The 25711-nt window shown below is 40.1% G+C and overlaps 1 protein-coding gene and 1 long non-coding RNA gene across 17 annotated transcripts in view; one reads left to right on the top strand and one right to left on the bottom strand.

The window, feature by feature from the left end:
• MYT1L (myelin transcription factor 1 like) overlaps nt 1-24015 on the bottom strand; it is a 417110-nt gene extending 393095 nt beyond the window's left edge. For 14 of the 16 annotated variants that reach the window (XM_082427020.1, XM_082427023.1, XM_082427031.1 and 11 more), the window contains exon 1: nt 6491-7349. The gene's annotated coding sequence lies outside the window, so the exon portion shown is untranslated. Of the gene's footprint in view, nt 1-6490; nt 7350-13467 lie in introns of those variants that run through there. The other 2 variants (XM_082427029.1, XM_082427028.1) reach the window with 2 other exon arrangements.
• LOC309643898 overlaps nt 1-25711 on the top strand; it is a 169840-nt gene that overhangs the window by 83224 nt on the left and 60905 nt on the right. The gene's annotated exons all lie outside the window — the stretch shown is intronic.

Genomic DNA, 25711 nt, shown 5'->3' with positions numbered 1-25711 from the left:
AAAGCACCAAGTACAAAATATCATTGGCCATACCGTGCCCTGTACACATTCTGCCTCTAACCCCTGGCATGCTGACAGCCATGAATATTTATCACAGGCTGAGTGTATTTTCTAACTTCTTCAAAATTGAACATACATGAAATGTTACATATTAAAAATGAGAAGTCACATCTAATCTCACAAATCTCACCGTCCTTCCCACCCAACTGACCCCTTTGATGAGACACTCTTTTGATCATTAACTAGATGAACAGGTGGCTGAGTCCATTTGTAAACAGGTGTGTTAAACCATCCCTGGAGAACGGACACAACACTTCTTGGCTTGCACTATGGGTGTGGGTCTCTTAGGGAAAAGGATTGTTTTTGAGCTAACAAAATCCCAGTAACAGCAAATTAGCTAAAGAACATTTGGGCAGTGAAACTACCTCCATTCTTGTTCTTGGGACTATGAAGAGAATTGCAAAAAATAAGGAAGATTCAAAACACAAATTTCGTGGAAAATTCCAAGTGTTAATTCAGTACCAAATGTGCCACGTTCACCAAAGAACAATTAACAAATGAGTTTGAAATTTATCTGAGCAAATGATTAAGATTTCCTTTCCTGTTATATACAAGTATCTACCATCAACCAGCACTTCTCACTTTTACGTAATCTCAGACTTCCATTTGTAAGCAAAGACATGCAGCTTTTTGATGTCTGAGCTACTTAAAGTTCCAGACTCTGAGAGAATATAGAACGCTAATTCTAATCTAACTTTTCCTTTACAAGACTTAATCAAGGGGAAGGATAAATTGGGAGATTGGGACTGACATATACACACTACTCTATATAAAATAGATAACTAATGAGGACCTGCTGTAGAGCACAGGGAACTCTTCTTAATACTCTGTAATGACCTGTATGGGAAAAGAATCTAAAAAGAGTGGATATATGTATATGTATACCTGATTCACTCTGCGGTACAGCAGAAACTAACACAACATTGTACATCAACTATACTCCAATAACAACTTTTTTTAAAAGTTGGGGAAAAAAAGACTTAATTGAAGGTTCTTATTCTGAACAGATCTGCCTCCATGGGACTGCAGTGGAGTCATCTGCATGTGTGAATGCATGACCAGTTTCTAAGTTGAACCCTCTTCTTCTCTTCCCCTCGTCTCTCCAGCCAGTGGTGATCCTGTGGATGACCAGGTCACTACCTGCCTCCACCCTGCTCAGCTCCCTGCGTCGAGGCCGAGCGTGACGTCACAGACCCGAGTCAGAGGTGAGCGAGCAGGACGCCCTCAGTGGTGATCTGGGGCTTAGCCATGCCTTCCTCAAATGTTCTGTTGCTGATCTCTGGGATCAACAGCTTTAAAATGTTCAGAAATTGCAAGACAGACACCTGACATTTACCAACCCTCTTTCCTCAAAACAGAAATTTGTTTACTGTTTCACGCATTCTCAGGTAAGAAAAGACTTGTTCAATTGTAACTGCATATCATAAGGGGACAGCTAAGATATACATATATAAACCATGATGAATGAGGACCAACTACCTAGAGCTCTCACAAACTTGGAGTTTAGATTTTATAAGAAGGAGATAAACTTAAATCATATATTTAATCAAGTAGAGAAGTATGGTTATACAATGCCATGCAATTGAGAGCTAATTTTCAGAATGATCACCTGGACCCCTGAAGTATGAATCATCTAAGAAAGGGACATCAACGATTATCTTACTCTCTTATTAAGTGAGAAAAATGGTTTAATCTATTTCAAAATGTATTCAAGAAAAAGTAGACATAGAAGTATTGTGATTACTAAGCATATATTTATATATAATATATAAATATAAACATATTATGTATGTTATATGTAATATAACATGTGTTATACATGTATAATATAATATGCATATAAATAATAGCTATATTATATGTTTATACTTTTACAAATATTCAAATATATAAATATATTTATATGAATTATATTTATAAATATATGCCATAGGTATATACTATATATTAATATATCGTTATTATATGTATGTATGTATGTATGTCTATACACCTTGACTCACTGTGGGTTAGAAATTTATCATAGTGCTACCTCTTTTGGTTCTGCACACAGTAGGTGCTCAATACATGCAGGGTGTATGAATTGCTCATTAATGTGCTAAAAATGAAGGGAGGAGATGACTTTAAGGAGCTATCCCTTTAATTTTCAGCACTGACTGATATTTTTTCTTCCAGGAGAAGATGGTGAGGGAACCCCTGGGCTGCCCATCCTTGTTACTGAGTCTAACGAGACTGTTACTAAACTGTTTTAAAACGCAGAATCTAAACATGATTCATAAATTTGCAAGTTGGGTTTGAGGAGAGGAGAACAAAAGGAAGAATCTCTACCCCAGCAGCTGGAATTCCCACAGAGAGAGACACACTCCCCTGATCTTAAACTCGGAGTCAACATCTGTCCTGGACATAGCGGCCCAAGGGCCACCCCACCGCCCAAGTTCACTTGGGCATCTCTTCCTGCTTCTCTGGGGCTCTCGGGTTGGGAAGGAGCTCGTGGGAGGGGGCAGGGTTTCACTCATCACGTGGCACTTATTCATACCACATTGGCCACAGGAACACTACAATCGGGTACCACACTTATTCTTCTGATAATATACTCCATGCCCTAAAAAGAGCCAGTGAAGAAAGAAGCTTCCCTGAGAAAAGGAAGGAAGGAAGGAAGGAAGGAAGAAGGAAAGAAAGAAAGAAAGAAAGAAAGAAAGAAAGAAAGAAAGAAAGAAAGAAAGAAAGAAAGAAAGAAAGAAAGAAAGAAAGAAAGAAAGAAAGGGAGAGAAAAGGAAAAAAACAGAAAGAAAACCAGTTACTCTTAAAGATAAAGGACACAGCACTATTCTGGGAACTGTGACCATTCTCGCCAAACTACAGGACATGAGGTCAGATTTTTGAATCCAGAAAATGCAAATAATTACAACCTATCATATTGGCCACTGAGAAATCAGAACCACAGGATTTCTCAGTGCAATGCATCCATTGCTCATGTGTTCAAAGTGCAGTGATCACTGTTTCCTGAAGGAAGCCAGCAAGTCTGTCTGCAGAGAGGGCTCGTAAGGAGGAAGCTACAACCAGTGCCATGAGCACATATGCCAGGACAGTTCCATTCTCGCCACCCCTCAGCCTCACCACAAATCCCCCCTCTTTCCTGCAACTGGTGATGAGTACCACCCAGAAAACAAACAGCTGGACGGATGCCAAAGGGCCATACATCCGTGGTCTACCGTGCCCTTTTTAATCAACTTCCTAATTAAAAAATGCCATGCTGGCATGAGGTATGAAGGGAGTAGGCTTGGGATATTTCACAGAATAGCATCCCTTAATCCTAGGGTTATGGAAAATCTGTGTTCTTACAGATGTTTATGAGTTTTCCTGGTGCAGAGATAGATAGAATCAATTTGCTTGTGCCTGGCCCTCAAGACGTATTAAATTTATCCTGAAGGAAACTGGTTTCTGAAAAGCTCTTGCCCAGATGCATTAGGCAGGTGGGAGTTTCAGTGAACCAGAGGGTCCACTAGCAGATGCAGCATTGATTTCTGAACGTTCACAATCTAGCAGACCGCTCCAGAGCAGACTTGATTTGATGGCTCTCTATGGGGTGCCCTGCAGACTCAATTATTTCCACAACCAGTCTGGCTAGCATTGTTTCATGGCGACCATGCTCTATGCTTTCAGCTTCCGATCAGATGGTAACAGGCGAGTGGATCCATGTACCAGGGAGGGGAGCTTGGGCTAAATTTAAAGTCAGTCTCTAAGAACTGTCCATCCCTTTTAGGGTTGAGTGATGTGAGAGCCCTTGTGATTGAGGGGTAATTCTGACTTTTAAGAAAACATTCTGTTGAGTGCCATTAAAATACACTGAGTCCAGCCATGAAGATACTACTCAAAACAGTGTTTGAGCTAGAAATCCTCTAATAAAAATCTTCATCAATGTACTAAAAAGAACCCCTACCCCATAAATTATTAATCCATGAGTTGTTTGATTTAGCGACCGAAGTCCGACATCCCAACCTGAAAACATCTCAAGCAAATGTCCAACAGTCTTGGGGTAATTTTCTTTAAAGCCATTTGATTGCACCATGTAAGCAGTCAGACTTTAGTAAAAAGCAGTCAGTATGTAACACTGAGTCATAAAGTTCCTTTCAACTATATAATGAGTACCCAAATATATCTAAAACAGGTCTACATGGCACACATATTAATCCAATGGCTCAAATACTGTCAGCCTTCACACAACATTTCCACACTGGCATTTTAAAAACACATATATACATGCACTCAACAGAACCTTTGAAGAGATTAATTGTAGTTCCCCAAGAGTACAAAAATACATCCTAGTACAGAATTTTAAACAAATAAGGTCAATAACCTTTTGAAAGAAAAAATATTGATACCCTCGTCATTCCCCATCACTGGGAACCCACTGAAGAATGGCCCTCGAGCACCCTAGGCACAGAGCCCTCCCGTATACCGACCTCTCTTCCCTTTGGAATCGAAGGGTGCCTCATTTCAGACTAATATTTTGGCCACTCACTGAGCTTAAAGAAATTTACTATAAAAGGCTGCTTTTCTTTCTAAAGTTTATCTGCAACCTTAGAGCTAAACCGAAAAAAAAAGAAAAAGAAAAAAGAAAAAGAAAAATGCCCTTAGAAACCACATTTCCAGTTAGGCACACATCACCATATTTCCAGCCCTGGGACTTTTCACTGTCTTTGAAGGCAAGCCCTTCCCAAGTCCACAAAACCAGTGTGCCCGAGAACCAGTGTGACAGACAGTGGCGTAAAGTAACTCTGTCAAGTGGAAACTAATATGACATAATTTTGGCCCTTAAAAAAAAGCTAGACTCTACCTCTGAAAGGCAGCCAGGCACAAAGAAAAGCAACGTGGTAGGTAACAGTCAAGTGTTCTCTTCTGGGTGTAAATGGACACGTTGAGGTCAGAAAATGAATGCTGATATTTTGCCCCAAGAAAGTTATAACCCATCATAAAACGAAAAGGAATGATTTTAATCATAGAAGGCTTGGCTCAACTCTAAAATAAAATACAGCAATGGAAAAATAAAAGAAATATTCTTTTTCTCTAGGTAAGAGTTCACGAATCTATTTTGAAATAATTTGGTATTTAATACTGTTTGGGTTAAATTAAAAAACAAAACAAACACCCCTCAGTTGTGTTCTCATCCTAGTTTACCAGCAAATTTAAAAATAAAATAGAAAAAATTGATTTTATATATATATATACATATATATTCTTTGATGTAAATATGGACAATTCAGCTATTATGCAAAGCTCAATGTGAGTATTCAGAAACTTCAAGTATGAAGGGGAAAATTATCAAAACCAAGTGTCAGAAGCTGCATATAAAGGGTTAAAATGTTTTCCAATATCTTGTGTTTGAGGTTTAGGTTTATTGAAGGTAGTTTTTTTTTTTTTTTTTTTTTTTTTTTTTCTTTTTTGGGAGGACATAGCTTTTTTAAACAGAAGAAATGACCCTCCAAAAAGTTGCATTTTTTTTTATCAAATATTCACTGTCATTGTCTAAAGCAGACAGCTGAAGTAAAGCAACTCTGTAAAAAAAAAAAAAAAAAATTAAAAAGCCTCAAAATAAAAGCAAAATAAAATCCTTAAGTGATTAAAAAATATTCAGGCACCTATAAAAAGACAGTTAAAGGATAATAATTTCTACTTAAGTCCTACCTTAAAAGCAGATGAAATAATTAGGTCAGTTAAAATGAAAACCTTACCTTTTAAGGAGAATAGGGATTATGAAAACAGGATAGAACTATTTATCAGTGAATTTCTTGAGATGAAAGTATATTTAACTAAATATTAAAACACCCATATTGCAGTACTACAATCACAGAATTATATAAGAAATGTGTGCCACTGATGACAATAGAAAATTAGGATTCCAGCAGGCTTTATACTTATTTCTCAATTCAGAAGACTGATTTGTAAAAACAGTCTCCATTTTTCTGAAAAGAACTGAAAGTATCAGAGCTTGTGCTAATTTTTCTATCTCTTATCTGTAGATCCTACAGATCAATAGAAACTTCAGCTCGATTTGCAAAATCTCCAGTAAGTTGCTGGTTAAATTAGCTAAAATTTTCTTCCAGCTAGGAAAAATATATACCAGTCAAAACTAATTATGTCTGGGCTTTCATTGAAACAACATTTGCTCATTTTACTGGTCTGGATACACTGTTTCAGAAAATATTAATTAAACACACTGAATAATGGCTGCTGTAAATTTCTGAAAACAATAATCTCTAAACAGTTCATTTTCACTCCAGACATACGCACGGAAGATGGATGAAGCGGCTGCCCCAGACCGGCAGCAAGGCCGACCCTTTTGTTACCCACCCTCGGAGTTGAACTTTGCTCCACTTTGGGAAGCGGACCTAACGCTCTGGAAACAACAAGGAGAACAGGACATATTTACCTGGAGGGACCGGCAAGGAGAAACCTGAAGAATGGCAAACAAAGTGGTCCGAGTGAACGCCCTGAGCGCGCATCCCAGGGGCTCCTCCGGCTAGGCCAGCCTCCAAGCCGTCGTTCCCACGGTAGCCACCCCTGCTTCCATCTTAGGGACTCACCCAGAAAATTCTCCAACCTGCTCCACGACTACAAACTCTTCTGCTTCTGCACGCCCACCATTTGTTCTCCGTGCATCCAATCAACTTCCCACCGCACCTCTTCTCTACCGGCGCTCAGACCCGGGGCCACTGCTCATCTGTATGCTAATTATTTTGCCACATGGACAAAAGTAATAATGCTTTCAGACAGGAAACTAACAGGCCTGAAGTCGGAGATGGAAATTAATAAGTTGACACCGCTAAACGACGGGGCCGGGGCATGCGTGCAGCGCCCTGCCTGGCGCAGGATGTGAAGCCTCCATTGACCGGAGCCTCAGACGAGATGCGCTGCGAGCCTGCCCGGCTGTGCATCCGGCACAGGCTCCCCGGGAGACCACAGAGCTGCAGCAGAACATCAGCAGCAGACTGCTGACTTACCCTGTCTCAGGCTGCATCCTTTAAGCTCTACAAAAACATAGTCATTTCCCCAAATCCTAGCCTGGGAGGGAACTTCATGGCTGAGCTAGATATTTTTCAAGTTAGAGCTATGGCTTAAACCGATAATTTCTAACCTGGCTGTTTATTAAGCTTCCAACACAGTCAGGCAAGATTGGGGATGCATGCTGTATGCTTCTTACATTGTACCCACAGGCCCCTAAATCTCTAGAGCAGAATGTGTATCATGTGCAGCGCCGTATTTCATGTAATAGATGAGAACTGTAAATACCAGAGTCAGGCTGTTAACAGCCACAGGCTAGGCTGTATGTCTAAAAATACCACCCCCGCCCGCCCCCGCCCCACCCCCCCCAACACACACACACTGATGTTATGGTAAATTCACGCTGCGGCCATAGAGACCTCAGAAAGTCAGCTGAACCCACAATATTTTCCATGGTCCTATTGCTGAGCACCAAAACAACACAGAAAGAGGTTCCAAGCCTGGCCCCCCACCTCTTCAAATGGGAGAACAGTTACACAAGAGTTAACGCCAACTGACTCTTAAAATCTCTTTCGGGTTGCCAACCGCACTATGCTCTGTTTCAGCGTGAGCTTATTCTATCGTGTTCTTTTCAAACAAAAGACATAGAACTATTCCTCTAAGAAAGTTCAAATATTATCAACCTCTTAGCATGGCTGGAAGAAAACAAATGTCAGAAAAAGTTTTATCTGAAAAGGCAAGAGCAAATAAGGTTTCAAAAACACAAAAGGGAACATAGATATATGACTTCCGTTAACATCTTTCCAGTAAAAAAATATTGCTGATTTTTTACGTGCTTCTTGAGTCTAACAACAAATGTTTTACCCTAGCCGTAGTAGCCGCACCACTGCGCTCCCTGCAAGCCTTGCTCCTATCACACTCACTGCTCTGAAAGGCCATATGAAACCATAAAGGCTGCTTAGCACCTCCCACCCTCCCCCTGGATGCTAGCCTCAAATACACAGACTCCTGTTTAATAACAACGCCAGGCAGCCTGCACACGTACCGGGCTCCCACAATGATATTAAGGTGGAGAAGAAGCTCTGTTGGAGAAAGAGTCCTTTGTTGGCTCGTTTGTACACCAAACCAGGCAATTTTAAGAACTGTTATAATTCGGCATCAAATAAGAGCTGAAGATAGCCAGGTAAGCAAGGAGACAACTATTTGTCAAAGTACTTAAGAGGCCAGGTGAAATAATTCTGAAGAGTTGCAGGTGGCAACAATCAGATAAATCCTAGGCAACCGTTAAGTAGAAAGAAAGAGGTACCTTTTTGTAGGAGAGTTGGTAGCCATCCAGCACAACCCCGATCTGCAGCCTATTTCTCCACACACGCAGGGCTATTTCTGCCACGGAGAGACCATGGCACATGTTGATCACACTTGCCTATACATTTCCACTCCATCGGCCCCTTCCCTCCAGTGCCGTCACTCTATCAGCTCACCGTGTACAGGGAGAGTGGGGGGCAGAACCACCACCGTGATAAACCACTGCAGGTTTTCCCCAGAACACAGTGCTGACTGTGGTTTATGTGGGGAGGACGGCACAGAGCTCCGAAGTTGCCAAGAACACCTTACTCTAGCTTTCAGAGGTGATTCCTCTAAATCCCGAGCGTCTTGCCTGACGTCTTGAGACCAGACATACTGGTTACTACAGAGGTTACAATTCCCTTCCCATCCAGCCCTGCTGGAAATCACTGCAGTCTGAGAGCAAGAGACGCTTTAAGAGACTATCCTGTACCATTCCGTCTTCTCACAGCACAGCACCCTTCACACTTAAACTAAAACATTCCCCCCCCCCAACTTTTCCAATAATCACCACGTGGGGAGTAGGGATTTTTTTAAAGAGATACATTTTAGGAAAAATTTCCTAACAGAACAGCCCAACACAGCAATGCTTATCAGTATTTCCTCACATAATAAATAAGCATTTATGCATTCTTTCTAGTTTTATAACACCTGGCTTACATTTTCTCTGCCATCTCTGATTACTTATACAGATACCCTGAGGACTCATTATGATGTCAAAGCTTAACACAGTTTCATTGTGAAAACAGGCATAGGAAAATCATTGTGTATGCTTGAACAATGCAGGTGTGAAAGAGACACAGGGAGAAGAGAGGGAGGCCAAAGACACAACCAGGGACAGAGTTAAAGAGGGAGGACAGGGGAGGGAGAGAGAGAGAGAGAGAGAGAGAAAGGGGAGGGGGAGATGGGGGAAAGAGGGAGGGAAAAGGAGCAACAGAGAGAGACAGAGAGACAGGAGGACACAAAGCAGACTCCAACTGAAACCATGTTGCACTGAAACATAGCCTAATGTTAGAAGAATGTACGTCTGCTACCTTAAAATAATCTGACATCAGAAAAATCATACAATAAATTATTACAAAAGTAAAGTAGTATATTCCTTGTGCAAGTTATGATCATTATAGGCAATATTTCTAATTTGTTGGGTATGCCAATTTAAAATATATATGTTTTTATATCAGCCACACATAATATATGGATGTTATTTACCCCTTACAACTTCAAAATAAAATTTTTTTAATTATATAAATATTTTCTTCTTTAAGTTTGTGCTATCTTTTCTCCTTAGTTTAGTTTGGAATAAGGTGTAAATCAATGTCAGGTAAGAGTTGTGGTAAAGAATACACTATGATGAAACTTATTTGGTGAAAAATATGTTAATCATTTTCAAGTTTTTGTTCAAGTTTATCCTCTATTACTCTTTTCTAAGGAATGCTACACACTTTTCAAAGAAAACAAAAAAAAAGACATTCATGAAAAGAGCCTTTTGAAAAAGCTTGAAAACAAGAAAATGCATAACACTATTGCAATCAAATTATGATACAAAGTAATTTGATTATTAGAATTTAGCAAAACTGAAGATCTCTCTTTCTGAATCTGCCATTCATTTGCTTCCTAGACAGAGTTCTGGTGAGACCTTGCATCAAGGTAGACTTTATGGCAAAGTACTAGATGCATTTGAAAGACTGGTTATTGATTAGAAAATTATAGCCCTGGACTCCAGGGGCCATGCAGCCAAGCCACACTTCAACGTCAGGGCAGCGGGGTCGTTACAGAAAAGCATCTTACTAGCCCCCTTACTCCACCAAATGGGGGTCTTAATATAAAATATTTCAGAGGAAATACAATTTTGAGTTGTCTGAAGTTAAAAATGTAGGCACCAAATTGTTTAATGAGTAAAATTATTTTAGATGATATAGTATGTTTTTACACACGGTACTCTCCCTTAAATTAGATTGCCTCTCAGGTAGAGTCAGAAATCTAGTTTATACATGTGACTTTGAAAACGTTATTTAGGCAACAAAATGAATTTTTCTGAGAAGTGATTGGATTTTTTTTATCAGACATGTGAAGTATTTCTAAAAGCAAATCAACAAATAATCAGATTATTAACTCTAAGTTTTGAATTTTAAGTATAGTTTTAACAAATAGAAAAACTTTAAAAAGATTTAAGGCTGCAAAATAACTTATTTTTTTCCTTAATCTATTGAAAGCTGGTGTATAAAACAGACAGAAAACATCAGGCAGTGAAATAATTGGGTGTATCCAGTAATAAGGTGTGAAATATAAACATTTTTGAGAGTGTAAAAAATGAATAAGTTAGGTGAAAAGTAAGTTAGGTTAAAAATATGATAGGAACAATGAAAGCTGTATGTCGAAGAGGCCCATTCTCTGAAAATACTCACATTTTCCTAAAATCATGCTGATACAATCCAAAGGAAATAATGTACTCATACTCCTTTAGGAATTTTTGTACACCACACATACATGGTCACAAATTATGGGCCTTCAACCTTGATCTCAGCATCTAACACAAATTTATGAAATTGGCCTAAGTTTTGCTGGAGGATGCAAGTTTAACTCAAGAAAAGTTGAAATTTATGTTTTCTGTGTACTTTCTGCCTTACTGGTTTATCTTGGTAATTCTGGCTCATCTTTTCAAAAATGAAATTTTATCAATAATCACATAACGATTTTCCATTTGAAAAGCATGTCCACATGGTGTTCACGGTTTTTCAACTCACAACTACATGTATGCAAGTAATTTTAATAAAATCATGTCTAGTAATTTGAAAAGTAGGGTAACATTTTTATGTGCAACATAAAGGTCTAGAGATTGCCTATCTTTTCTGCCACACTCTTCAGAACAACCCATTGTGACCATAAAGTCTGCTCCTCCTTCTACCTCAACGAGTACAATCATTAAGGTGATGAAACTGAGCCATTTCCCCATTGCCAGTAAACTAGTAGGAAGTCAGTCACTGCTGAATGTAATTGCTATCAGCAGCGGACAGCTCCCGGTGCTGAAAGGGAAAGGGAGAGAAGCCTTGCTCACAATAGCTCACTCAACCAGCCTTTGAAAAATCACAGCAAAACTGAATGAGGTGGCAAGTGCTCAGGCCGAATAGCACTGTCTACAGAACAATGGCAGCCAATTCCAAATCCTACTGTAATCACATTAATGAGATTAATCAGTGAATTAGCAGCAGTCAAATGTCAGGGAGGCAAGGAAGAATCCAACCAAGATTGGTAATTAACTTTTTTTGGGGGGGAGGGAAAAAATCAACTGTGCTACCTCATAGGTTTCTCAGAAGTTGACAATTTTGCTTCACAAATCTGAAGACTATATGTAATGATCAAAAGGCAACAGTATAATCCTTCATATTATAATATAAATCCAGGTATCATATTACTGATGTTTCAACTACAGTCCTCTGAGAAAAGTGATGTCACTTTAAATAATCTTCACAAACAATCAGGCTTTTACTGTTTTTAACTCTCCAAGTGTAAAATTAATATTTCAAAAAGAAATTATTTCTCTAATACTCAAGCTAAAATATTAAAAAAATATGGCTGATTTAAAAAGGAAGGATTATATAATAGCTGCTATTGCTTCTGAGAAGTCTATGATACTGTAGGGAGAGTTTTAAAAGTGCCATGAAGTAAAGAACTATTACACAAACGTATCAGATCTGGTCTACTGTATTTAATTTAAAAAAATTATTACTACAGTACAACTTTAAGGAGAATTTTGACCAATTGACCTATTGCACTTGAGGTGATAGAATCATACACTTTCCTTTAGGTCAACTAGAAAAAATAAACTTCCTTTTTTCTAGAACGTATCACTAGCATGTATTATATACAATCAACACTCTGGATTCAAAGTTCTTGAGAGGTGAAAACTTATAAGTATGAGTGGTGCTGTTTTTCAAAAAGGAGTATTGTGTAAAAACCCTTTTATAACATTTAAAATAATCCCATTTTTATCCTTATGGAATACATGCCTTTATTTATCATTTAAAAAGCCACATGAGTTTCATGAAGTTGAAGAATTAGAAAGAAAGCCTCCCTTATGCATGTAAGGGTGGTACTAGGGTGCTTTTGTCTATGAAGTTAGTTTTGTTCAGCAAAAAATACAAACAGTTCAACAAAAAACTCCTATTATAACAAACATTTTTACTGTAAGTAAATAAATAACTTAAAATTCTATAGATTATATCGTTTTAGTGGTATGAGAAACTATCATGGCTAAATTAATACTAAATTCAAAATCAGAGCTCTATATTTTGAATAGCTAGCCATTATATGAATATTTATATGTGTATATATTTATGGCCTTATTCTGATCTACCCTGAAGATAAAGTTTACAGTTTGAACTTTTAGTTTATTAATTTAAGTTGTGTTAAAGGCATACTTCTGTTACAAATGAAACACTGTTTCATTATTATGAACTTGAAATGTTTCAGTTATAGTTCAAAATCTTTATTTGAGTTTCTCAATTTAAACAATATAAGTCAACTTTTTACCATTAGGCCAATATAATATGACATTGAGAATGCCTAATGTTTTAACAGCCTTTGTAAAAAATGAATTGCTTTATTTGCAATGTCAAGTAATCCGGTAAAGTCTCTGGGAAGTTTTTGTTTCAATATCCGCATATCATCCAAGTACAGTCCATGCAGCAAGGTCTTTTTTATAAACAACATCACGGTTAAAGCATGCAACATAATACCCATTTTGCTTTAAAGAGAGACTTCTGTGGATTACAAACTCCTAGCCCAGGAACATTTCAGCTACCAGCCATGCTATGAAAATAACTTTAAAAAGGAGCAAACAATAGGCATTACAGCACCAGCCCTTGAACTACGGTAAAACAGACCCTGTCCATTAAGTCCCCAGAATTAACCTAACGAAGATCACGTACCTCACAACATGACCACAACAGCTCACAAGTGCGACAAGCTCAGTGTTAGTAACTGCGCTGACTCAAAACACACAGAAAGCAAACAAGCCCTGTTCCAGCCCAAGTTTGAAAGGATGAGGAGGAATATGCCTACCACCGAGATGCAGAAAAGGCTGCTTTTTGTCTTCAGTGAATATTGATATCATAACCCACAGTCCAGGGAATCAAAAAAATTAAAATACACCCACCAACAATGAGTACAAAAATCAGGGGGCCTTCAAGAAGACTGCAAGGAAAGCTCTCTTCTTGTTTAGTGTGCAGTAGCTTAGGGGAAAAAAATGTCGCCGGGGCAGGAATGACAAATGCGGCGCGATAGGCTCTCAGGCCTGAGGGATCTCTTTTACCTCCACACACATCCCCTAATGCACACACTCCCACTCATCTTCTCGATATGCTTTTTTTTTTTTCCACATTTTTTTCACGAGCTCCAAATCCCCGGCATATGACCTTCTGTTAAATAGATAAAAAAAAAATTGCTTATCAGTCATGCAAATGAGGCTGAATTCATTTTCCACAACAGATGGCCTCATAGATAATGATGATGGAGGAGAGAAAATTGAATGTCTCTCACAAGGTGGCCATGGCAACCGAGAGCAGAATAATATCAATAATAAGCTCACTGCATAATAAGGTTGTCAATCCCACAAATCAAAGTCTCCAGCTAAATCAGGTACACCTCCCCAGCTAGTTACCAGGTAAATAAATATATATGTATATATTGCATTTCACAGTGACCATAAAAAAAGCTAGAATTTTAAACGTTTCTGTGGAAGAGTGTGTTTGTGTGTGTGTGTGTGCGTGCATGTTGGGGGTAGTTGGATGATGAAATGACAATGTGACATATTTTTTCTTTTCTTTTTCTTCTATCCTATTTACTGTAATGGACTTGGTTTCACGAAGGACTTTTTTAAATAGCCATATTGCAATTTGGGATGTGGTGCGTTGCAGTCCGTACTCTCCCCCTGCCTCCACCCCCGTCTGATGTGTGGTTGCATTGATGCAATAGCAGCTCGCCTCAGGCTTCCACCTTGGCTCCCAGGGGGACATCCTGCAAAATGAATCAGCAGCCATCCTGAGCAGGCTGATTAAAATGAAAATGGCAAGGCACATGTCTGGGCGGAACTGCAGCTCAGCTTTGCTGCCTGTCTGGCAAGCATGCTCAATATAGCTCTTGCTAATAATGGCTTACTGCCTTTCGGTTTTTAAAAAGGTATCGCCCTTTTCGCCCTCAACCGACTGGTGTTGCAGTGTGTGTGTGTGTGTGTGTGTGTGTGTGTGCGCTTGTAAAATGGATTGTTCGATTCTTCTAATTCTCTGCTGCTCACATGAAGACTGCCTGCCTGCCGACACCAGAACCGTGAAACTGAACCTACCTCCGTCTTTCTTCTGGGGAGGGGGACAGTTGATAAGCCTTGGGGTAAAAGAACCAGTTGTAAACTCAAGCTGCCTAAGAGACCAAGACAACATTTTTTGCACCTACATACAATAATTTCTAACCAAATCCTGAACAACAGACCTTGTGAGAACTCTACCTCCCAGGTTCGCAGTTGGACCCTCTGAAATGCAGCCTCCGAAGAAACCTATTTCTGTTTAAAGCATTTGCAACCAGCCTGTTACTGTATCCTAGATATTATGCAACACAAAGCATCAAAAATAGAAAAATGAAAGGTGACGAACTGATGCAATAATCTAACAAAATTTAATAAAAACGAATCTCTGACTTTAAAAAAAATTCTCAGGTATAGCTTTAAGACTGCCCTCAAATAAACTATACTTTTCAACATCTCTGACAAATTTTTCAGGGTTTTTTTTTAAGGCATTCTGGAAATTAGATCATTATCATCCCTCATGAAAAATGCCTTAAAAATTAGAAGTAAGGGTTTTTCTGAATCCATTCTATCTCACTTTTCCTATACATTTCACTCTACATCAGTAACAACCTTACAGTTTTGCTGCCTAAATTTCCCCTTTTTGATTTCTTTTGGTAACAGATGCATGAGTTTTATGTGAAATCAAATATATGTGTGTATATATACATATATACTTATTTTTATATATTTATTATATACACAGTTATTTTGCCTTTAGTAATCCCTGTCTCTGAGATGTGATCTTTTCCCTCCTGCACTCCAGCCCTGCTGCTGCTGCAGTGTGATTCAGAAATCAATAGAGCTGCCCTAATGGAGACTCCACTCGGCACTCGGCAAAGCATCTGCAGTCTCTCCCTCCCTCCCTCTCTCTCTCTCTCTCTCTCTCTCTCTCTCTCTCACACACACACACACACACACACACACACACACACACACACACATAGAACTAATGACGTCTGTGCAGCTTTTTCAGCTGATTGGGCACCACATCGGATGTTCTATGGAGCAAAGAATAGGAATCATTTCTAGTCTGTGGAAAAAAAAAATGGGAGCATGTATTCTCCTGTGTCTAAGACACAGATCCTGAGCTCCCCAGACAAGCAGCCATACTGATAAGGGACAGTTCTTCAGGTTGTGTGGTCATGATGGAGTTAGGGAGGACCCCAAACCCGTCGTAGAACTGTAACCACAGCACAAAGGGAATTTTTCCATCTTATAAGGGACAAAGCCTTCCTCTAAACAAGAAGCAGAATAAAATTTACAGAAAAAAAAAGAATGTTTAGGGCAAACAGTGAGCTCCAGTACACTATTTAAGGGTTCGAATAGATATCATTATTTAAAAATACTTCCAAATACACGTTTAAAAATAAAGGACAAATGAAAAGAATATATATGTACACATACATACACACATATGTAATTATTCCCTGTGAGTTTCTCTGCCTTATCTTAGTTGTGTTAACAATAAGTTCAGTTTTTTAAGTTAAATTTATCTCCAAATATCTTATCTTACAGTAAGAAAGAAATCTCTAAAGGATACTAAGCCATGGTATTTTAAACCACACATTTACATATGTGACTGTGTTTCTTACACACATGTGCATGTCTATGGAAACACATTGTCTGTTAGACACTGGGCTCCTGCACACATGCAAAGACGTGTGCACAAGCACACACAACACACACAGAGGCATAACCCTATTTCATGAGCTCATGGTACCTGAAGCTGCAGGTGTATTTTCCTGAAATGACAGGAGCACAGCACCTGGGGTTTTACCTTAAAGGGGAGGAATTTCTGGGCTCTGCAGCAGGACGCATGCCTTGCCCTCACCGCACTGCCAGCACATGGGCTCACCCTCTTCTTACTGACAACAACTGCCCCAGACTGGCTCTGGCTCCAGCCAAGCATTTGTATTCTTTCCAGCCACCCTCTGCATAACCTTAGAGCTTGAGATTGCAGCACTCAGATGGCCTAAGAGGAGGGGAAGAAATGAATGAATCATGAAGCCACAGAGCACACAGCAGAGCAACGTTCAGTCAGCATCTTGCCGTTACCGTGTAGGTTCACTTAATAAGTTATGATTTCTTAAAAAATGGAATCTGCTCTGCAGTATGGGACAGTAAATAAAACCCTTAAGGACACACCACAGGGCTTGGGAATACCCCAAAGGCTATTGAAATGAAAAATCTCTTTGTAGTTTGCAATTAAATCACACAATGAAACATTTTTTGCCTCCAAATATCTATCAAACCCTTTCTTAAATTATTTTTAATATACTTTATGCTGCCCTTAGAAGTTCACTGTACAGATTAAAGCCTTTCTGTGTTAGAAAATTCATAGCTTATCTCCATTATTTAATTAATTAGTAAGAGAATATAAATTGGAATATGCAGCCCCTTCTAATGGATATGTCCTCCAGTTTAATACAAAAAAAACCCCAGGTACTTTTGTGTCTTGAATTATAAAACACACAGGTCATATCCTACGCTGTATTTCCATCCATCTAATGTATGTTCTGATTGTTCCGACAATAGATGGATCTCTCATAGTGTAAGAAGGACTGTCTCTTCCTTTCAATTCTGGATTTCTGAGCAGACTCTGGTCTCTGGTATCTACAGGGGACTTTCCATTTCCTCACATGCCGTTTTTCACACCAAGGCTAAGGCATGGGGGGAGCTCTCCATGTGAAGGAGGAGTATTTAGTTTCTGTTATAGATTGGGTTTTAATAATGGAAGAAACTTACACTCCTTTTCTAATGTTGATACTTAGCATTTTTAAAAATATTACTGAGTTCCAGCCTCCCAACCTTTTAAAAACATTTTCTCATAATATTTATCACAATAACTCTAAGAGATAAGTATTACCAGTATTATTTTTACAGTTAACAACTTAGGCTTGAACATGTTAGAACTGGTTGGGTTTTGGTTCAGGAAGCTCATGAGATGTCCTAAAATATCTTCTTTGCTTTAGTTCAGAATTATATCTGCATCAGTGACAGAGTGGTGTGATATACAGAGGAGTGTTAGACTCACGTAGGACAGCAACAAATAGAATGAAATAATTACAGTGGGTAGAAAATGGGTAAAATGGTTATAATCTGGAATCCAGATATTTCTGTATCCCAATGTATGCTATGCAAAAATAGGCACTAACATAACCCACTCGAACAAAAGCTAAAATTTCTGAGTTAGACATATATGAGATAAGGGCTATTTTATTAAGATATCAAACAATGATACATATGGGAAACCCATTCTTACTGTGGGGAATTGGCTTCAACTAATCAAAACATCTGTAGAGTGCTTCAGGAGCAAATAGTTAAAAGGAATATGGTTTAGGTGATTAACTGGAAAACAGAGGAATGAGTAAAATCTGGGGGTCATATCACAAAGAAGAGCTGGCATATCAAGTACAGTTATGGGCAGAAGGAAGTTGGGTGCATAACCTCAGTGGCCGAGCTGGATCAGAAAGGACAGGCCATGAACTCATTGTTGTGCTTTTGTATCCGTCTTGGACTGACTATTCCATTGCATGTTAATAGATATTGGGGGAGTCTGGAGAAATAAAGCATCCATATTCAGATTTTTAGAGAATCTATGATTTTATAGAGCTGACCTGATTTTATACAACTGGTCGTTTTTTTGGCAAAACATCTAGATATAAATTGTATCAAATGTAATTCTGAGATCTGAAAGGCCACTGAGAATTTAAGGTTTAGATGATGACAGCCAGCAAACTAAGATTATCTATAAAAGATATTTATCTCACCCCCAAGTTCATAATTTTAAAAACATGATTTACAGTTTTACAAAAATAAGTACTATTCAATTCACCTTTGGTAGCCCAATAACGTCACAAATATCTGCCTTCCAACAAGTCTTTCCAAACTACCTCTAGGTTCCTGATCTCTTGTCTCTGAACAATCTTGCATCTGGAGTCTTTATATCACGTATTCTCATCCTTGTGTCATCTGTTTAATGTCTCTACAACTATTTGAGTTACTTGAAGGAAGGGACTTATACATCTTAGCTTATGAGTACATAGTAACAGTGCTGGTACAAATCAAGTGCTTATTCAAAGTATTCGATTGATTTTCCAGTTCACTTATGGGTCTCATCACTAAAGTAAAAACATATATATGCATAGACACATTTTAGACCTTTACCTTATTTAGAATTGAATTTTTCTTCATTTTGCTGGGAACAGTATTAAGTATCATGCATATCTAGAATAGATTTAGTACTGAAAATCATTCAGAAAAAGAGAATCTAGAAAAAACAGGGATGCAGAGAAGATACTAGAAATTGACCAGAGGAGAAGGACACCACGTCTGCTCTTCACAGTGTAGTGAGCTTTTTCATTCTTTTTGAGTTTCCAGCATGTGAACCTCCTTCCTATACCTAGACCCACCACAATATTTGAGTCTCCTTAGTAAGTAGGGACTGTCTCTCACTATAGATACTAAAATTACTAGGTATTTATTTTTCCGACTTCCCTTTCAGCTAAGATGTGGGCACATGACCTATGATTCACCATTATGACATGCCCTTCCTAGACTTTGAATTGCAAGGTGGTTACAAAGCAGCATGGCCCTCAAAGGTTATTCTGTGGTGACGGTGGCAGTTGTAGCACAATTAATTTCCTGGAGAAAGAACAGTAGTGTCTCATGCTTATGGTGGTAGCAGCACTGTCCTAACTGGATCAACTCCATTGCATACTTTTAGGGATTGTTCTTAATGAGCTAACCTCGAAGTCTGATATTGCAGACATCCTAGTAGTTCTGTCTTTTCTACTTAAGGCAGCCAGCTTATTTACTTGTAACTACATACACAGAGTGATACATGTATTGATACTTAGGATATAGCAGACACATCAAAATAGGGGAAATTAAGATTACTTATTTCACTTGGGAGAGAAAATCTGGCAAGTTAGGAATTTGTTTCTCACGGTACCTGCGGGCAAAGCAATTAAATGATCATCCATGGCCACATGTAATGATTTGCTGAACTGAAAAAGAAGGCTCTATCTGATTTGTAGAACTGAAGACTTTTGGTATCTGTGACAAGATGTCTGACATGAGCCCCACCATAAAGATTCTATGTCCTCATCCAGTCCTAGAAATGAGTAGATTCCCAAACCCAGGGCATCTAAAATGAAGGGTATCTTTGAAGAAAAACCTCGCAGTAACGTCATGAAAATAAATGATCTTTCTCAGATGGCCCTGTAGCTGTTTCTCAGGGTAATGATATACAGGAAAAGGGAAACACCCAGACCTTATGGGTGTCACTGGACCCTGACTTGCCTAAATTCCTGGAAACACAGAATATCACGCAGTCCACTTGGTAAAGTGGGGACTTGAGGGGAGAGGGACCCATGACACATTAGCTCAGGGGGACCTTAAACTCTCCCTACCTTTTCTGCCAAATTCCTAGGGGAAGACATGAAAAAGACAATCAACGATTGTCAGAATCTCCACCTTAGATCCCTAACAAATGAGCTGTCAGCACAGTAAATCAAAAGCACTGTGGCCTCGCTGGAGAAATCACACACGTAGAGTCATCAACAAGGTCTGGAAGGATGGCGCCATGGGGATTCTCCTCCTGTCCCCTTTTATTCATTGACTTGGCAGGTACGGAAGGCAGGCTCCCGGAGGATGGCTGTGACTTACTGGAACCCAAAGCCAGGGTGTCATTCCAAATGTACTTTATTCAAGGAAATCAACACAGTTTTATCCCCACAAGAGATGGGCCCAGGTGGTTTCCCTTCGTGTATTGGGAACAACAGTATATCACCATGGTCCTGTCTCAGGTTAAATTAATTCTACATCTTTGCAGAAAACAGAATCATCTTCCCACCCATAGGACATGAGGCTGGCCCACTATAGCAATGACAGCATGCTAAAAGGACCCAAGGACAGGGGCTAGGGCTTCCTCTAAATTTCTTGGTAAAATATAGTCTCACCAGAGGCCAGGAGGCAAATTCAATAAAAAACACAGGGACCTGCACCATAGGAAGTTCCTGGGGTCTGATTTTCTGGACATGTCTAGGTTTTGTCTACAAATAGAGGACAAGATGCTTTGCTCTGTGCTCTCTGCTTTCTCTTTTCGGGTCTTCATGTTACTGGGGGGACAGGCCAAGGAGGGTGTATGGTGCTGGCTGAGGAACCTGATCCTGATTATTAGGGAGCATAGGGAGACTACTGTGCAGGAACGAGGGTAGGGGAATTTAAAAGGAATGACGGGGTTCCTGAGCACCTTTCAGTAACGCCAGGTTCATAGGTAACAGCTACAGGGGACAAGAGCCACCCCATGCAGACTGACACTGGGGCTTGGATCTCTCAGTAGGGACATTTGGGGCATCCGGGGAGGTGAGTCACTGTCTGGCAGGGGTGTGGCTGAAAGCAAAGGGTGCAGGACAGGGCAGGCAGGGGCATAGAGTGAATGTCTGTGGAGACCTGGTGAGCAAAAGGAGCGTAACATTCCACCGCCTTCTCTCCCTTGCTTTGTCACACGCATTTTACATGGTTGTGTTAATTGTCTCCTCTCCTCTCTTTCGCTCATGATTTTATGGTATTGGTGGTCTACGACATTCAGAGGATCGACATGGAATTATGGCAGAACAGAGGAGGATGGACACAGCCTAGAGATCCTGGGCTTGGAGCTGGCACAAAAAATTGGGGTTGTTCTTTCTTAGGAGGGACCAAGAGGCTACACAAGTTCTTTTCAGAGATGTGTGCCCACGTTGGGCAGCAAAGGCTAGCAAGAGTGGGCATCTGTTCTGTTTCCATCCCTCCTTGAGGAATGTCCCTCCCTGTGAGCTCTGCCACATGGGTGGGACAATGATGGCAGCAGGTGGGGGCCTGGGTGACCGCAGCAGGTCTGACGCCTGAGGAACCAGTGAGGATGTCCTGAGGGAACTCGCTCAGCTGTGTGGCAAGGGCACTGTTAAATGCTGCACAGCCCTCTCTCCTTGTCCTCCACTCCCAGGCGCTCTGTGAGCTCCCAATATCTTGCTAATAAACTGCCTTTTCTGCTTAAAGGACTCAATTGGTTTCTTTTTCTCGAACCAAAGCATTCTGACAGCACAAAAGCACAAATCACAAAGACACACCAGCACCCACACAAAGGTGCTACTCCTCCCACAAGATGGGAGCCAAGCTACAGAGCAGAGTCTCCCCAGGGTTTACCTGAGAGCAGGGCTCTAAGCACCACCTGTTGCACTAATGCCATCACCCGCAAATCCTGGGCCAGTGCCCTCTTTTTTTTACTTATTAAGACACCACTCAGCCTTCCACTTGGGGTGGCTCTTCTCCATTCAATATCCCATGGCATTCAAGCTCTAAACATTGTTTCTCTCCAACTGCATATGCAAAATCCCTTAGGCTCAGGACAGGACATTCATTGGTCCAGAATCTACATCATATCAGGAATGAAGCAAGTAAATAGGCTCATAAAATCCAACTCTTCTTGGCTCTGTCAGTTACCAGTCCTATTACAATATCAAGATGGAAGAGACTTTGCAAGGAGAAACATCTTGAGGACACATCTTTGATGTGTGGTCTTCTTAATTTGTAATAAGGGACAATTCTTGTTTTATCTTTCAATACACTCCACAGCAGGAGTTCTGCTTCCCAGTTACAGAGTAAAAATGCCTTTGTCTTCCATCTCATTCTATTCTTAAAATAGATACAGAAGACGTGAATGCAGCATCAGGGCCAGCCACACCGCATCTCCTGGGAGCCTCACCCAGACCTCTGAATCAGAATCTGCACTTGAAGAAAATTCCCACGTGATTTGTATGCAAATGTTGAGAAACATTGGATTAGATCAGTGCTTTCCAATAGAAAAACAATGCAAGCTTCAAATACAGTCAAAAACTTTGTAGTAGCTACAGATAAAAAGAAAACAGAAAATTAACTTTCATAATATATTTTATTAACTTTCATAATATATTTTATTTAATCCAATATATCTAGAGCAAAATGTAATCAACATAAAATATATTTAAAAGATGTTTTACATGTTTTTGTGTGTAATTCTATTTTTTGTTGAGGTATAATTGACATAAAACTTTATATTAATTTCAGGTATAATATAGTGATTCAATATTTGCATATATTGTAAAGTGGTCGCCACACTAAGTCGAGTTAACATCTGTCACCATGACTGTGTGCTCTGCAGTCCCCGTGCATCACGCATGGGACCAGCTCGTTTTTAAGCGCTCAGTTGTCACATTTGGCCAGTGAGTGCTGATAGGATCTCAGATAGAATCCATCAATTTTCTCTCCTGGCTTTGGATTGGCGTAGGTCTGCTGGAAATCCCCTGGTCCAAGGAAACCAGAGGAATGCCTACACGGAGGAATATAAGGTAATACTAATAACCAAACACCCAGCACATTTTCACATATAGGTATCAATAATAATAAATAGTTATTGACTGACAGTTGACGAAAGTTTGCTCAACGCTGGGACAAGCTCTCCCTCCCACTGTCCAGGCCCTGTGAAACCTCTCTGGTCACCTTTCTTCTCTGTTTCAATGTGGGTGTAGTCGTTACCCTACAGCCCTGTAACTCTTGCTCGATTTGGGGCCTTTAGTGTGTATAATAGGAAGACAGGCGTGGGATACTCAGCAGCTTCAGACTTTGGGAAACTCAGTCCGTCCCATCTGTCCCATGTCGACTCTGGCCCTCCTTGCTTTCTCCTCTGGGTCCCTGCAGTGGCCTGTCCATCCCCACATTTCAAGGCTTGAACTTTGTTGGACTCCCTCTGCCATCCACTCACTAACCTTCCCACAAGTCCAGTGTGGATGGCAACGTATATTATGTTTTCTTCTATACCTTTTACCAATGTAAATTTCCAAGCCCTCTCCATACACTGATTGATTGCAATTGGGTTGATGGTGAGTTTTACAGGAGGAAGGCTCAGCGTGCTTCTTCAGAGCTCTCTCTGAACGTAGCATCCAGGAGCAGAGCTGTTTTTCCTTGAACCTGCTTTCACCCTCCCCAGAAAAGAATTTCAAAGACTGGGGCTGAATACCACTCTGTTTCATGAAAGTCATGAGAAATGGAAATTATTGGATGCCCACTATCTAAATTTATTTAAGAGAGCTGTCTATTTTAAATAACTGACTTTTAACACATGCGATTAGAACTCATTTCCCAAATGCAATTACTTTCTAAATAGAAATAAAAGCATAAACAGATATTAGAATTATAGAAAATTAGAAGTAAAAAGGCCACGTTAGAGATTATTAGTGTTATAGTTTAGGAAACTGAAGCCTAGAGAAGTGGGGACTGGCTCATAATCTATGATGGGGGAGGGGGAGGGGGAGGGGCGAGGGAAGGGGAGGGAGGGAGATGGAGAGAGAGGGGGTTTCACAATGCGAAACTAATTTGAGCTTTTAACATGGCACAGTCACTCACTGGAGACAGCACGCTGTTTTAAAGACATCTAAGAATATTTGGTTAGCAGGAAATTAAACATTTATTTATTTGTGGGCCTATAGAGCTCAAATTGGGATGTGAACTCAAATGAGTAAATCATCTGCATCAAGGATTTCAAGCAAAGTTTGAAAAAACTAGCATGCAATTTGCTGTGTTTCTTTAACTGGGTCCAATACACCAGGTGAGAGAGGGAATTAATATACCAGAGACTTCAGAAATACTTTCCATGCATTATTTCATTTAACTTGAAAGTCAGAAGACATATTTATAAAGTACTGTGAGTGATTTAACTACCCAAACTTAACTCGTTCCAAAAGCTTTGCTCCCTTTGCTCAGAACCGTGATCCCGGAGCTGCATGTTGCCTAAGATTGGTCTTAATTGTTCAAGATACGTTTGGGGTACCTTCAGGGGCGCTGGCACATCTTATATAATTTCTTCAGTGCAGCAAATCTTCATTCTTGGAAAATGAATTTCTAGGAAGAGCAATCCTAGTGAATAAAATAAATCTACACTTATGAATACTCTTTTGAGACAAAGACCAAACGTGGTCAGAAGGTAGCCAGGTGGAGTCCCAAATGGGTGCCTCTGAACCGGCTCCGAAAGAGGAATCTCAAAGACAAGGTCACACGTGTTGACCAAGGCCATTCAGACACGTGTGCACCATCAAAGATCCTACCACGGGGAGCCCCAGAGGTTCACCCAGGACGCTTGCTGAGCAGGGGGGCTCCCCTGGCCCCTGGGTTGTGGAGGAAACCAGAGCAGCTGAAGCAAATGCAGTAGCATCCAAAAAGAGTCAGGCAAAGCCGGTGTTCAGACAAAAAGAAAAATAAAGATGAGTGGAAAAGTGTGCAGGCCTCAGTGTCGAGAGAGGATCGGGGGGCAGCTGGCAGCACTGCCTTCAGCAGGGACCATCACGACGGACAGTCTTTTGTGCCAGGAGATCTGCCTGCGTTCCAAGGGGATGCTTAGTAGGTGCTCTGCGGGGCTGAGCCCCCCGCCACCCGTCCTCTTCAGTACTGCATCATAGGAATGGCTGCGTGCGGGCCGGGGCCAGCCAGCTGGGGTAGGGGGTAGAAAGGGCAGCAGACATGGAAAGGGGGCAGGTGCAATGCCAAGCACGGAGCGACCATGAGCCGATGGAGGCTCCGGGGAAGGAAAGCAGAGCTGCTGGCCTGGTTTCACGGGCCAGGCGATTTGGACAGAGAAAAAGATACACACATACATAAAGTGTGGTGTGCATACTTAAGGCATCGTAGATTTATTTTCTATTTTATGTTTCAAGTTATGTGTTTATTGTCATTAATTTAAAAATACAGATAAACAGTAAGAGTAAAAAAAAACATGAGATAAAATTCTACCAAGCAGCTTTAATGCAATCAGCTTTACGTTATGCCCAAAGAGTTTTAAGCAGTGCATTCTGTTACCTCCAAAATTAATCATAAAGTATGAAAATTCATTCATCTGACTTTTATTCAGCAACTTCTTTTTTTAAAAAATATAAGACATCTATCTTTATATTTTGA

This window comes from Balaenoptera physalus (assembly GCF_965194825.1).
Source record: "Balaenoptera physalus genome assembly, chromosome: 15".
Classification (NCBI taxonomy): Eukaryota; Metazoa; Chordata; class Mammalia; order Artiodactyla; family Balaenopteridae; genus Balaenoptera; species Balaenoptera physalus.
Note: the sequence above shows the minus strand (reverse complement) of the source record. Positions and strands in the feature narration are given on the sequence as shown.